This window comes from Lycorma delicatula, chromosome 5, assembly GCF_047948215.1.
Source record: "Lycorma delicatula isolate Av1 chromosome 5, ASM4794821v1, whole genome shotgun sequence".
Taxonomy (NCBI): domain Eukaryota; kingdom Metazoa; phylum Arthropoda; class Insecta; order Hemiptera; family Fulgoridae; genus Lycorma; species Lycorma delicatula.
Window position 1 is genome coordinate 67444469 of NC_134459.1, and position 13433 is coordinate 67457901.

Below are 13433 nucleotides of genomic sequence, written 5' to 3' on the forward strand. Positions count from 1 at the left end.
AATTAGTTTTATTATCTCCCACCCCTTAATGAAATTACTGAAACACAAAATTAGAGTGTCATACTAACGTAATGAAATCATCTAATTAATAATAGAATATGATTTTGAGTCCAGAAAAAACTTTTTACCCCCCCCCCCCCACCTCATCGAGGGGGTTTGAATACTAAAGACAATCATAATATCTTAGCCACCATAAGAGCAATAAATAACAAGTAACAATTTGTCTAGCATCTGAGTAAAATTTTGAGATAATAAAAAACAATCCACTTTTAAAAATAAGTTTACTATAAATTTCTCTAGCTTTAGACCGTTTGCTTTTAAAAATATTTCATTTCGATTGAAAAAGTTTTATTCAAATTTTTTTTATAAGATCATAGTTGGAATATTTTTTTTAACTTCTGTTTTAAGGCTGTTGATTAAAGCTATCAAAAAAAACCACTGCAGAATATTTCATGCCTATTCCTAAGAGTAACTATTATTACGTGCCAGATTTTCATTAGAAAGTGAACATTGCAATGGTTTTCCTTTATCTTCTTTAAATCGAATATATCGTTACACATAAGGGTGTTATGTCACATTCAACAGTAAAAAAAAAAAAACAGATGATATATTCAGCGATATAAATGAAACCGAGTTGGTCACTCTGTACACCAAAGGGTATAATGGAATTTCACTCCAACACAAGGAAGGAAATGCTGCTTTTATGTCTATAAAAATTGCCAAAACATATTTACAGTCGGCGCTTTCCACCTCGGAAAGAGCATTTACGATGCAATCCTCAGTGCCAACCCCTTTCGTGAAGCCATACTGGCCACGATTTAGAAAACAGTTCACCTCAATGCTTTCCCAGAGCCGTTTCCACAACCAGCCTTTCAAGCAACTAGCCGTCTTGTACATTCTCAGTTCGACCATCTCTGAGATGTGTGGTTAATTGAAACCCAACCACCACAGAACACCGGTATCCACGATCTAGTATTCAAATCCGTGTAAAAATAACTGGCTTTACTAGGACTTGAACGCTGTAACTCTCGACTTCCAAATCAGCTGATTTGGGAAGACGCGTTAACCACTACACCAACCCGGTGGGTTACCCTCACCAAAGCTACTTTCCAACAAGTGAACGATAAGACATAAAAAAAAAAAAAAATTGGCCGTGAAGTTCAATTTGTTTGTTTTAGAAAGGCAGTCAATTTTAGTAATAAATCCATAAGATAATAATCAGTAATTCATAAAAAAAATTAAATAATTTACAAAACGTAGTGATATCCAAAAAAATACAATGAAATTGTAAACCGTACGACAAGAGTCTCGCAGATATCATTTCTTCCAACCCACCGGGTTGGTCTAGTGGTAAACGCGTCTTCTCAAATCAAATGATTTGGAAGTCGAAAGTTCCAGCGTTTAAGTCCTAGTAAAGGTAATAAATCCATACGGTACTTTTATACGGATTTGAATACTAGATCGTGGATACCGGTGTTCTTTGGTGGTTGGGTTTCAATTAACCACACATCTCAGGAATGGTCGAACTGAGACTGCTGTACAAGACTACACTTCATTTACACTCATACATATCATCCTCTGAAGTAATACCTGAACGGTAATTCCCGGAGGCTAAACAGGAAAAAGAAACAAAGAAGATATTTCTTCCACTGAAAAAACGAAGATTTCTGTAATATAAATAAAACTGTTTTTAACAAAATGATACTGATATCAAAAAAGGTAAGACATTACATTTCTATTATCAAAATCTGTAATTAATTTAGAATTTTGTTTAAAAAAAGTACATGTTAAATGTATGTGACAATAGATATGTGTATGACAATAGATATAAAATAACAGATAATAGGATATACAGTAATAGATAATAAACAATGTTTAAGCGTTCCATATAAAAAGCAAAAAGTAGAAAAATTTGTTACAAAACCCTTATCGGCCGGATTTCATTTATTAAACAACGAATAGCCATAAGAATTGTATTATTTCTGTATATGTGATATATATTATGTACAAATGAAATCGAATCAGTAAGAGTTTTGTAACAATTTTTTCTATTTTTTGCATATATTTAACATGCATTTTTTTAAAAATAAAATTTTATATTAATTACAGATTTTGATAATAGAAATGTAGTGTCATACCTTTTTTGATTTCAGTATCATTTAGTTAAAAACAGTTTTATTTATATTACAGAAATCTTTGTTTTTTCAGCGAAAGAAATGACATCTGCGAGACTCATACTGTACGGTTTACAATTTCATTGTTTTTTATTTTCTGGATTATTATTACTATTAAACAAAAACACATGTTTATTTTTAAAATAAATAGTAAAACTGTTGTTAAATTACTCCAACAACAGTGTTTTGATAACTATTATATAGTGTAAATCTAAACAACTCTACAAAGGTAAACCACATAGGTAACGTTTTTCTATGTTTAATTGGTTTACGCCTACCTTACCGCAACATAAATATTTAATTTAAGCGTCTCGGAATCTACTCCGAGTGCAAAATAAATAAACTGTTGTTACATATATAAATTTAAATACGTTGATTTATCTCCTCGTACAACGATTATATAGTCCGTTATTTTAAACGAACGAAATTTTTACTTTTACATTATTTACAGGCTTATAAATGAATTATAAAAATTGTTCATCCCTGTTAAACGCAGGTATGTTGTCGTATTTCATATAAGCCTACTGTTTAAAAGTACATATAAAACATAAATACGAACATGTAAAATAAGCGAAATGTAGGGATGTTTTATGCATTACTTAATAATTAACATAATTCCTGCAGATTTAAAAAAAAAATAAATTAAAGCTTACACCAATGTTGTAGAAACTAGTACTAGTATGATATAAAATTTAACTTTTCCATTAAGAGGTTCGTAAGATATAATTCATCAAAGAATAGTGACACAGTAGTTTTTCTGACCCAAATGCTTCGTTCTATCATAACAGTGGCACAATTATCGTTTATAATTACGTTTAACCTCTGTCTAGAAAAAATATAAAAATACAGGAACGAAAATATTTCTTTTATTAGATTATCCTTGGTAAAGAAGGACAAAATAGTAACAAATGTGGTGCGCCTATTTGTGGATATAAAGTAGAGAAAGGTAATTTTTATAATTTACTCTCTGATATAAGGAAAGACGAAAAAGAATTTCATGAACTTACTGTGATGTCAAGTTACTCTTTAACGATTACTTATGTTTATAAAACATGACTATTTAAACTTGATTAATTAATTGTTCCAAGTTAATTTGTTCCCATTCTTCCAATGATTTTAATTACTATAATTTAATTGAATTAAGAAAAAAAAGAATTACAGAAATTAATTCATTCGGTAAGAAGTTACCTAATTATTTAATACACATTAAAAATTAAATAAAATACATTAGTCAGTTTGAGAATTAGCTTCTTTTATTTAAGTCAATAAAAAAATGACTTTATCGAATGAATTTTATTAGCTGGTGTTAATGAATAATTACCGGTTAATATATACAATCGCCTCCAATGCTGGGGAATTTAATAAATATATAGCAAGTTATTAAATATACCGGTCATTTTACACATTCTTCATATTAACATATTTTACTTACTAAAATAAAAACTCGACTAAAAGCAGTAATTACTGAATTTATAATTTAAATAATCAAAACTTTACTCTTAATTAGTCGAGGTTAGCGAACGAAGCGAGCATAGGTTATGTTTGGTTAGATTATGTTGATTATGCTGTTTTAAACGTGATAAGGACGGTAATTTCAAGGTCGACTGTCGTGTGAATGTTAGAGGTGTTGATTTTCGCAGCGGAGGCTTAGGCTGCCAATCAGGAAGAATGATTAAATTACTTTTAACGAATGCTAATCGTAGTCCTTTCTCACATGATTTGACCGAGGAGTTGGCTAAACGGATGGATGTTGATTTTGTTATCACGTCTGAGCCGAACAAATATGTCGCGTCTGGTAATGGCTGGTGTGCAGATAGAAATGTTGCCATCCGTGATGTTGTTGGTAGAGTTCGTTGGAGACTGGCAGAGAGAGGAGACGGCTTGATAGTTGGAGTTAGCTCCGGCTGTACTTGTCGGGGTGAAAATTACTCCAAATTGTGACATTCCCCGTTATGCCGAGTTCATGAATAGGTTACATGAACTGGTCGCTCGAGAAAGAAGAAGGGTCATAATACTGGGTGACTTCAATTGCAAGATAACAGAAGCTGGCTGCACTGTCACTAACAGGCGGGGAGAGATCCTTGCGGATTTGATGCATCTGCATGGACTATATAGCTTAAATGGTGGTATTCCCACGTACACGGCTAGGGGACTCTCTTCAGTAGGGGAGTCTCACAGGGTTCAGTGTTGGGCCCCCTCCTTTGGGACACTGTTTTTGACGACATATTGGGTGTTCGGTTGCCGCAGCATACGCAGTCAATTGCTTATGCGGATGATTTATTCCTTATGATTAGCGGCAGGATGGAGCAGGAATCCTGCACAGGGGCAATGCTACTCTTGATTTGATCCATGTATGGTTTAGAGATCCCGGTCTGGAACTTGCTCTTGATAAGTGTCGGCATGTTTCCTTGACAAGGAAACGTAGAGTTTATCCCATCAGGTTGGTGGTTGGGAATCACCGCATACAAGAAAGCCTTAAGGTGAAGTACCTTGATGTGACAATCGACAAGTCACTACGGTTCAGCGAACACGTCTTGGAGAGCTTGAAAGGGCTGAAAGGACTCTTAAATCATAAAGTCGTCTGATGACTTCACAGGTTTCACCGCGGGCGTCTAAACATCGAGCCATTATGTCGGCGGTTTCTTCCATTATGTTATATGCCGCGCCTGTTTGGAAGGATGCAGTTGGTACATAGAGGAACCGAGTCAAACTAGAGAGAATTCATCGTAGAGCCTTGTTAGATGTGGTGGCAGCATATCGGATGGCTTCTTAAGACCCGGTATGTGTACTGGCCGGGACTCCCCCCATAGACCTTTTGATTCTTGAGCGTGCCCATAAGTATGAAAGCAGTGACAGTGCTGAAGTTAGAAATGAAACATTAAGAGTATTGCAAGACAAATGCAACTTGGGTGTCAAGGCTGGCTGGACGAGGAGATTAATTCCCGATTTAAGAACATGGTATAATAGAAAATTTGGTAAGACGAGTTTTTACCTGACGCAAATGTTATCTGGTCACGGTAATTTTGAAGTGTATTTGTATGGAATTGGGAGGAGGGAGTCGCCTGACTATATGTATAGTGGTGAACGGAACTAGGTTGAGCACAACCTCTTAAAGTGTGAGGAATGGATGGAACAACGTAGTCGGGCTGGTATTGCAAATCTGGAGCCGGAGAATATAATCCCGTATATGCTAACGTCGCAGAGTAACTGGAGGAAAGTGGAGGAATATTCGAGGGAGGTACTTTGATGCAGAGATACGGAAAGTAGAAGAAGAGGGTTTTAGTGTAGAATTGGGTGGACAACCCCAATCGGAAGAGCCGGCATGCCAAGTTGTACCGGTTCCGATGATCGATTGGAGGACTCCAAGGGAGACTAAGTTAGGGGGTACAAACGAAAAGATCCAATACCGGTGGGGGGAATCCTGTAATGGAGTACGTCCATTAGAATGGACAATAAAGAATAAAAGGATCCAACCGGGGGACTGACCTGTTATGCCGGGCTTACTGCCGGTAGGGGGGAGGCCCCTTAGAGTAAAGGATACTCCCCTGGGCTGAATTTTAGTCCGCCCCGGGGGAGTAGTGGGAAAAAGTACGACTCCGTATAATGACGAATCGTACGTATATGAAAATAACCTACTCTCGCTTCGTTCGCTAACCTTGTCAGTACATTTAACCTCGCTAACCAACGTTAAATGTATAAATTATATATGTTTATTGCTATATATTTATTAAATTCTCCATTACTGGAGGCGATTATACATATTAACCGGTAATTATGCATAATCACCGGATTAATCAAATTTACCGTAATACAAATATAATTAAAACTAAATTATTTGTATCGGCAGGTAAAACGGAAAAGTACCGTTCGAGACTTCTCGGCGAATTATTGATGGAAAACATGATTTTTACTGCGTCAAATAACACGTACTACCCCTAACTGAATTTTTAGCCCTAAGTGATAGATATTAAAAAAATTAGTACGCTGTTGTTAGTCGAAAAGATAAGTTCCGTAATTAGTTTTTTAAGAGTAAAAAAAGTACACCTCACAAAAATTAAATAAAATATTAGTGCAGACATACACACTAGATATATGTATGAACATTAGGAATGCGCGTCATTGGTGTGAAATGTTCAGTTATGGCCAATCCATACTTTACAAGCCACACGTGGAAGACCAATCTTATCAACATTGAGCAGTAACATTTCGGACCTCAATTAGTTCAATAGTTATCGTAACTGAACGGCTTCAAATATAAATTAGCAGAGCTACTCAAATTGTGTAAGACAGTTTGTATTTCACAAACTGTAATTCTCAAATAAGAAAATGCATGTTGTAGAAACCATTGACTTTTTTGAAATTGTACCGGTTCAAGCACATCCCGACCACGACCACTTTCACCTTCCACTTCGATAATTTAAAGAACTCATTTTGCTATTAAATAAATAGTCCCCCGTTCGGATCTCCGGGTGGGGACTACTAAGGAAGGGGTCACCAGAAAATTAAAAAATAACATTCTACGAGTCGGAGCGTGGAATGTTAGAACCTTAAAAAAAGTTGGTAGGGTAGAAAATTTAAAAAGGGAAATAGATAGGGTAAATGTGGATATAGTAGGAATTAGTGAGGTTCGGTGGGAAGAGGAAGGCGGATTTTGGTCAGGTGATTTTAGAGTAATTAACTCAGCGTCAAATAATGGGCAGGCAGGAGTAGGTTTCGTGATGAACAAGAAGATAGGGAGGAGACTGGAGTATTTCAAGACGCATAGCGATAGAATCATTGTAATAAGGATAAAATCAAAACCTAAACCGACAAGGATTGTTAACGTCTATATGCCTACAAGCGCCCATGATGATGATGAGGTAGAGTGTGTATACGAAGAGATTGATGAAGCAATTAAACACGTAAAAGGAGATGAAAATTTAATAATAGTTGGAGATTGGAATGCAAGCATTGGAAAAGACAAGGAAGGAAATATAGTGGGTGAATACGGGCTGGGGTAAGGGAATGAAAGAGGAGACCGACTTATAGAGTTTTGCACGAAGTATAATTTAGTAATTGCCAACACCCAATTTAAAAATCATAATAGAAGAATATACACTTGGAAAAAGCCAGGCGATACTGCAAGTTATCAGATAGATTATATCATGGTTAAGCAAAGATTTATAAATCAACTCGTTGACTGCAAAACTTACCCTGGAGCAGACATTGATAGCGACCATAATTTGGTGATAATGAAATGTAGATTGGGGTTTAAAAACCTGAAGAAAAGGTGTCAGATGAATCGGTGGAATTTAGAGAAGCTTGAGGTAGAGGAGGTAAAGAAGATTTTTGAGGAGGACATCGCAAGAGGTCTGAGTAAAAAAGATAAGGTAGAAAATGTAGAAGAAGAATGGGAGAATGTTAAAAAGGAAATTCTTAAATCAGCAGAAGCAAACTTAGGCGGAATAAAGAGAACTGGTAGAAAACCTTGGGTTTCAGACGATATATTGCAGCTGATGGATGAACGTAGAAAATATAAGAATGCTAGTGATGAAGAAAGTAAAAGGAACTATCGGCAATTAAGAAATGCTATAAACAGGAAGTGCAAACTGGCGAAAGAAGAGGGGATTAAAGAAAGTTGTTCAGAAGTGGAAAGAGAAATGAACATTGGTAAAATAGACGGAGCATACAGGAAAGTTAAGGAAAATTTTGGGGTACATAAATTAAAATCTAATGTGTTAAACAAAGATGGTACACCAATATATAATACGAAAGGTAAAGTCGATAGATGGGTGGAATATATTGAAGAGTTATACGGAGGAAATGAATTAGAAAATGGTGTTATAGAGGAAGAAGAGGAAGTTGAGGAGGATGAAATGGGAGAAACAATACTGAGATCTGAATTTAAGAGAGCATTAAAAGATTTAAATGGCAGAAAGGCTCCTGGAATAGACGGAATACCTGTAGAATTACTGCGCAGTGCAGGTGAGGAAGCGATTGATAGATTATACAAACTGGTGTGTAATATTTATGAAAAAGGGGAATTTCCGTCAGACTTCAATAAAAGTGTTATAGTCATGATTCCAAAGAAAGCAGGGGCAGATAAATGTGAAGAATACAGAACAATTAGTTTAACTGGTCATGCATCAAAAATCTTAACTAGAATTCTAAATAGAAGAATTGAGAGGAGAGTGGAAGAAGTGTTAGGAGAAGATCAATTTGGTTTCAGGAAAAGTATAGGGACAAGGGAAGCAATTTTAGGCCTCAGATTAATAGTAGAAGGAAGATTAAAGAAAAAGAAACCAACATACGTGGCGTTTATAGACCTAGAAAAGGCATTCGATAACGTAGACTGGAATAAAATGTTCAGCATTTTAAAAAAATTAGGGTTCAAATACAGAGATAGAAGAACAATTGCTAACATGTACAGGAACCAAACAGCAACAGTAATAATTGAAGAACATAAGAAAGAAGCCGTAATAAGAAAGGGAGTCCGACAAGGATGTTCCCTATCTCCGTTACTTTTTAATCTTTACATGGAACTAGCAGTTGATGATGTTAAAGAACAATTTAGATTCGGAGTAACAGTACAAGGTGAAAAGATAAAGATGCTACGATTTGCTGATGATATAGTAATTCTAGCCGAGAGTAAAAAGGATTTAGAAGAAACAATGAACGGCATAGATGAAGTCCTACGCAAGAACTATCGCGTGAAAATAAACAAGTACAAAACAAAAGTAATGAAATGTAGTAGAAATAACAAAGATGGACCACTGAATGTGAAAATAGGAGGAGAAAAGATTATGGAGGTAGAAGAATTTTGTTATTTGGGAAGTAGAATTTACTAAAGATGGACGAAGCAGGAGCCATATAAAATGCCGAATAGCACAAGCTAAACAAGCCTTCAGTAAGAAATATAATTTGTTTACAACAAAAATTAATTTAAATGTCAGGAAAAGATTTTTGAAAGTGTATGTTTGGAGTGTCGCTTTATATGGAAGTGAAACTTGGACGATCGGAGTATCTGAGAAGAAAAGATTAGAAGCTTTTGAAATGTGGTGCTATAGGAGAATGTTAAAAATCAGATGGGTGGATAAAGTGACAAATGAAGAGGTATTGCGGCAAATAGATGAAGAAAGAAGCATTTGGAAAAATATAGTTAAAAGAAGAGACAGACTTATAGGCCACATACTAAGGCATCCTGGAATAGTCGCTTTAATATTGGAAGGACAGGTAGAAGGGAAAAATTGTGTAGGCAGGCCACGTTTGGAATATGTAAAACAAATTGTTAGGGATGTAGGATGTAGAGGGTATACTGAAATGAAACGACTAGCACTAGATAGGGAATCTTGGAGAGCTGCATCAAACCAGTCAAATGACTGAAGACAAAAAAAAAAAAATTTGCTATTACCGATGAAGAAAAAAAAACAATAGTTAAACATTCTGACGGGAAAAAGACGGAAACTTCTACTGAAGGCCATTTGTTGAAATCATTTACTACTGAGTCAAATGTTGTTCAGTTTTGACAATTATGTAGAAAAAAAGTTTAAAAATCAGGTTGAAGATTTCACTTTTTCTTTGTTTTCTTTTTTTTGTACTTGAAATCAAATACTTTTATTTCGAAGAAGACATAATATTCTGAATATCTTCCTAGAAGAAATAAAAATATTCTACACTCAGAAATGATGTAAAAAAACATCACAGTTAACTTTTTCAAATATACTCATCCTGTATAATACACCATAGATTAGACGTAAAGCATATTATCATCTTAAGGTCTACATGAACTGATCATAAAACTGACGTAAAGAAAATTAAATAAAAATAAAAAATGTTTAATAACAAAATTATATTTTACTTTGCAAAGAAGAATGAAAGTTTACGTCAGAAACAATAGACTGACGCTCAATTATAGTTAATTAATGATAAACAAATACCTCATCTTATGAAGAATTCCAAGTCTGATCGGGATTCGAATCCAGAATGTCCGGGTTAAAAGTCAGAAATGCTACCAGTCCGTTATAGAAATAATGTAGGATAAAAACTAAATGTAATCAATAAAGAAATAAAGTTTAATAGCTAAGCGAATAGATGAAAAGTAAGAAAACAAGTAATTGCAGTTGCGTCTTTTTAAATCCTCGTGACTAGGATTCAGCAATCAAAATCAAAAGAATAAAATAAAATAAAGAACTCACGAGAACAGCACATTCCTCCTTTATAATAATTAAAAGATTATTTTGTATTCAAAATAAAATAATTATTATTTGAAAGAAGAATTTCAAACCATAACAAATGAAACCGGTGTGAGGCATTTGAAATGTGGTGGATGTGATCCGTGCACAGGATAACATAACAAAACGTTGCACCAGTGTGAAGTAAAGAGTTATGAACCCAATGTACTGAAAGAAGAAAAAATCCTACTTTATACATATTTTAATGGGATAAAAATATTTATTGTAATAAACAATACCGAGAAAAATATCAGTATTTCACTAATAATACCGAACAAAATAAAGGAGAAAAGAAATGTTGTCCATTTAAAAAAATTTTAGTCAAAAAATTTTCGACCAATATCGAATTAGCTCGGGCACGCTTGTGTCTATGATGATATCCAACTCCGGAAGGGAAGAACAAGCAGAAAAAGAGAAGAGATTTCAAAAAGCAAATTTCAATAAGCAAAAATAAAAATCATATTATTATCAATTTAATAGAAAAGAGAACGGAATTCTAAAAAAATGGGAAATATTCACAAATTGTCTGATCAAATATTTTCTTCCTTCACCAGTTGAAGATTTTTTAAATTTTTATCCTGCAGTTTAAAATCTTTTTTAGTATTATATTTTCAAATTATTTGTCTTTTTCTAAAAAAAATGTAATTATTTTTTTAATTTCATTTTACAAACCAAAATTAAGTTTTTGCAAGATAAATTTAAAGAAAAAGTATTTTACTGATTATGAGCTACTAATTTTAGTAGTTAGAAAACATGTTACATAACTGAACACCATATTTAAAAAGACGATTTACAAAACAATTGTCTGTCGAGGCTAAGTCTGCCTTAACTTTTTCCGAGAAATAACATCAGGAAAAGTTGTAATTCTCAGTACATACTTTTCGTAGAATTATCTTTATCAAAGTGTTAAGAATTGAGAATCAATAAAAAATTTATGGTAACTGTCCAAAATTAGAAGTCCACTAGAAACATTAGGAACACTTCGTGCATATCGCAAAAGAAGAAAAAGGACAAAATTGTTAATTGCGGCTTACAGTGGCCTCGCCACCAATTTTGATTTAAGTTGTAATACACGTTATTATAAAGTAAAAATTGTGAAAGTTGCTTAACACCTCCTACGAACAATTTCTGTTTAACGTACAAATATTGTTTATGTATATCTATTACATATAAATAAAATAGCAAAACAACTAATTAAAAACACCTACCTCAGTACTCTTGAGTCCGATGTGTCAATGTCCTTCTTGATTGATACGAAGTTTTAAAATTGTAAACATTAGCGCTGGATTACTACGAGTATCATGTGAAGCGCCCAACTGTTTATATATTTGTATAGTAACAACAGGCTTACGTCCACTTACGTCCACAGTTACCATCGGATGATAATAAATTTTTTAACGCGCGAAAAATGCAATGCTGACCCGGATTCGAACGCAGGACCTCCGGATGAGACGCTATTAATTAACTGTTATCGGTTTTTATACCTGGATGATATTAGACCGATAGTTATTCGTTTAATATAATTATAAGTAATTAATAAGTGATATATCCAGCCTTACCAGCAAATAAGTGTTAACTCTTCGACATCTTTCGGTTTTTTCAAACCATCATCAGGAGTTAAAATATTATATTAATTACTTACAATTATTTTATTAAAATATACCAGCGGAACCATGGTCTAGAAATTTATTACTTATTCGTTTATAAACCGAATTTTCTATTCCAATCGCAAATAATTATTTTAGAAAAAAATAAAATTACTGATTTCTTTATTTTTATAAACTGAATAAGAAAATGTACATAGTAAATAAAAATAATCGTTTATAGAGTGTATTTTAAGAAATTATTAGATACATTTTCTTCAGAGAAAAACGATTACGGTAAAGTTAATAATATATTCTTTAACGGGCACCAAACACGAAATCTTAAAATGTATTTAAATTAAATATTAAAAAACATTATAACAATAAACAAGCAATTTTATTGTAAAGTTAGGCAGAAAACATGAATTCAGTAATTGAATTGGTACAGCAATATTACAACATTTAATTAATAAAAATAAATAAATTTATAAAATGAAAATATTAATATTAAAAAAGTTGGCTTTGAGTAAACCATAAGCAAAAGTTCAGAATGTACTGTAGGCACTTCTTTTTAAGTAGATTTAATAAAAAAAAAGAAGATAAAAAGATAAACAATATGAAGAACCAATCAATTATCTTTAAGAAAAAACGTATTTTTATATAAAAGAAATGAATTTGTTTTCGATGTCTTTAAAAGACTTTTGGGTGTTAAAAAACATGTAAAACACTTTTGTACTACTTCATAGAAAGTTAAATACCTCCAGACTGGCAATGAAAATAAGATAAGCCTTTTTTTCTTTTTTATAATTTACGTCTACGTGTAGAACACGATGATAACATACGAATTTATTTTAATCCTTCGATCAACATTTGAAAAATTATAACTTTTTTTTTTTTTTTACATATGACCGATTACTAGCGCGACTTATTCATATTATATGGAAAATTTACATCCAGAAATTCTCTTCAATGCTAATTAATAATTTATTTATTTATTTTAATTCCGGTTTAAACGATCTTACACTAAACTACAGCTTTAAACTCTATAAATTACCTTCTATGAAAATAAATTTACTTCTGTGAAGTACTCTAAAGAAAGAGCTGTAAAATTAGCTTAGAAAAAGAGTCTTCTGAAAAACAATTTCATGTAATGTAAACGGGATCTAACAACATATTTAAAAAAAAATTATTTTAACTATAATTTAGTTAAAAGCTAATTTAGTTTAGTTTATTCGTTTTTCAGTTTCTCAGAGGAGAATCGTAAATAACCAGTGGTTTAATTACAAAATTATCGTTAATTTTTCAGTGGATAAGCAACTCATTTTAGTTTTCAATTAACAATAATTGTTACTTTTAATAGCTGCATTTGAATTTAAATAACACATTAATAATTCAGACTTTATTTCTAATCAGGAATATGTAACGGATACCATATATTGTTACGATGATTTTTAGCAATTAGACCT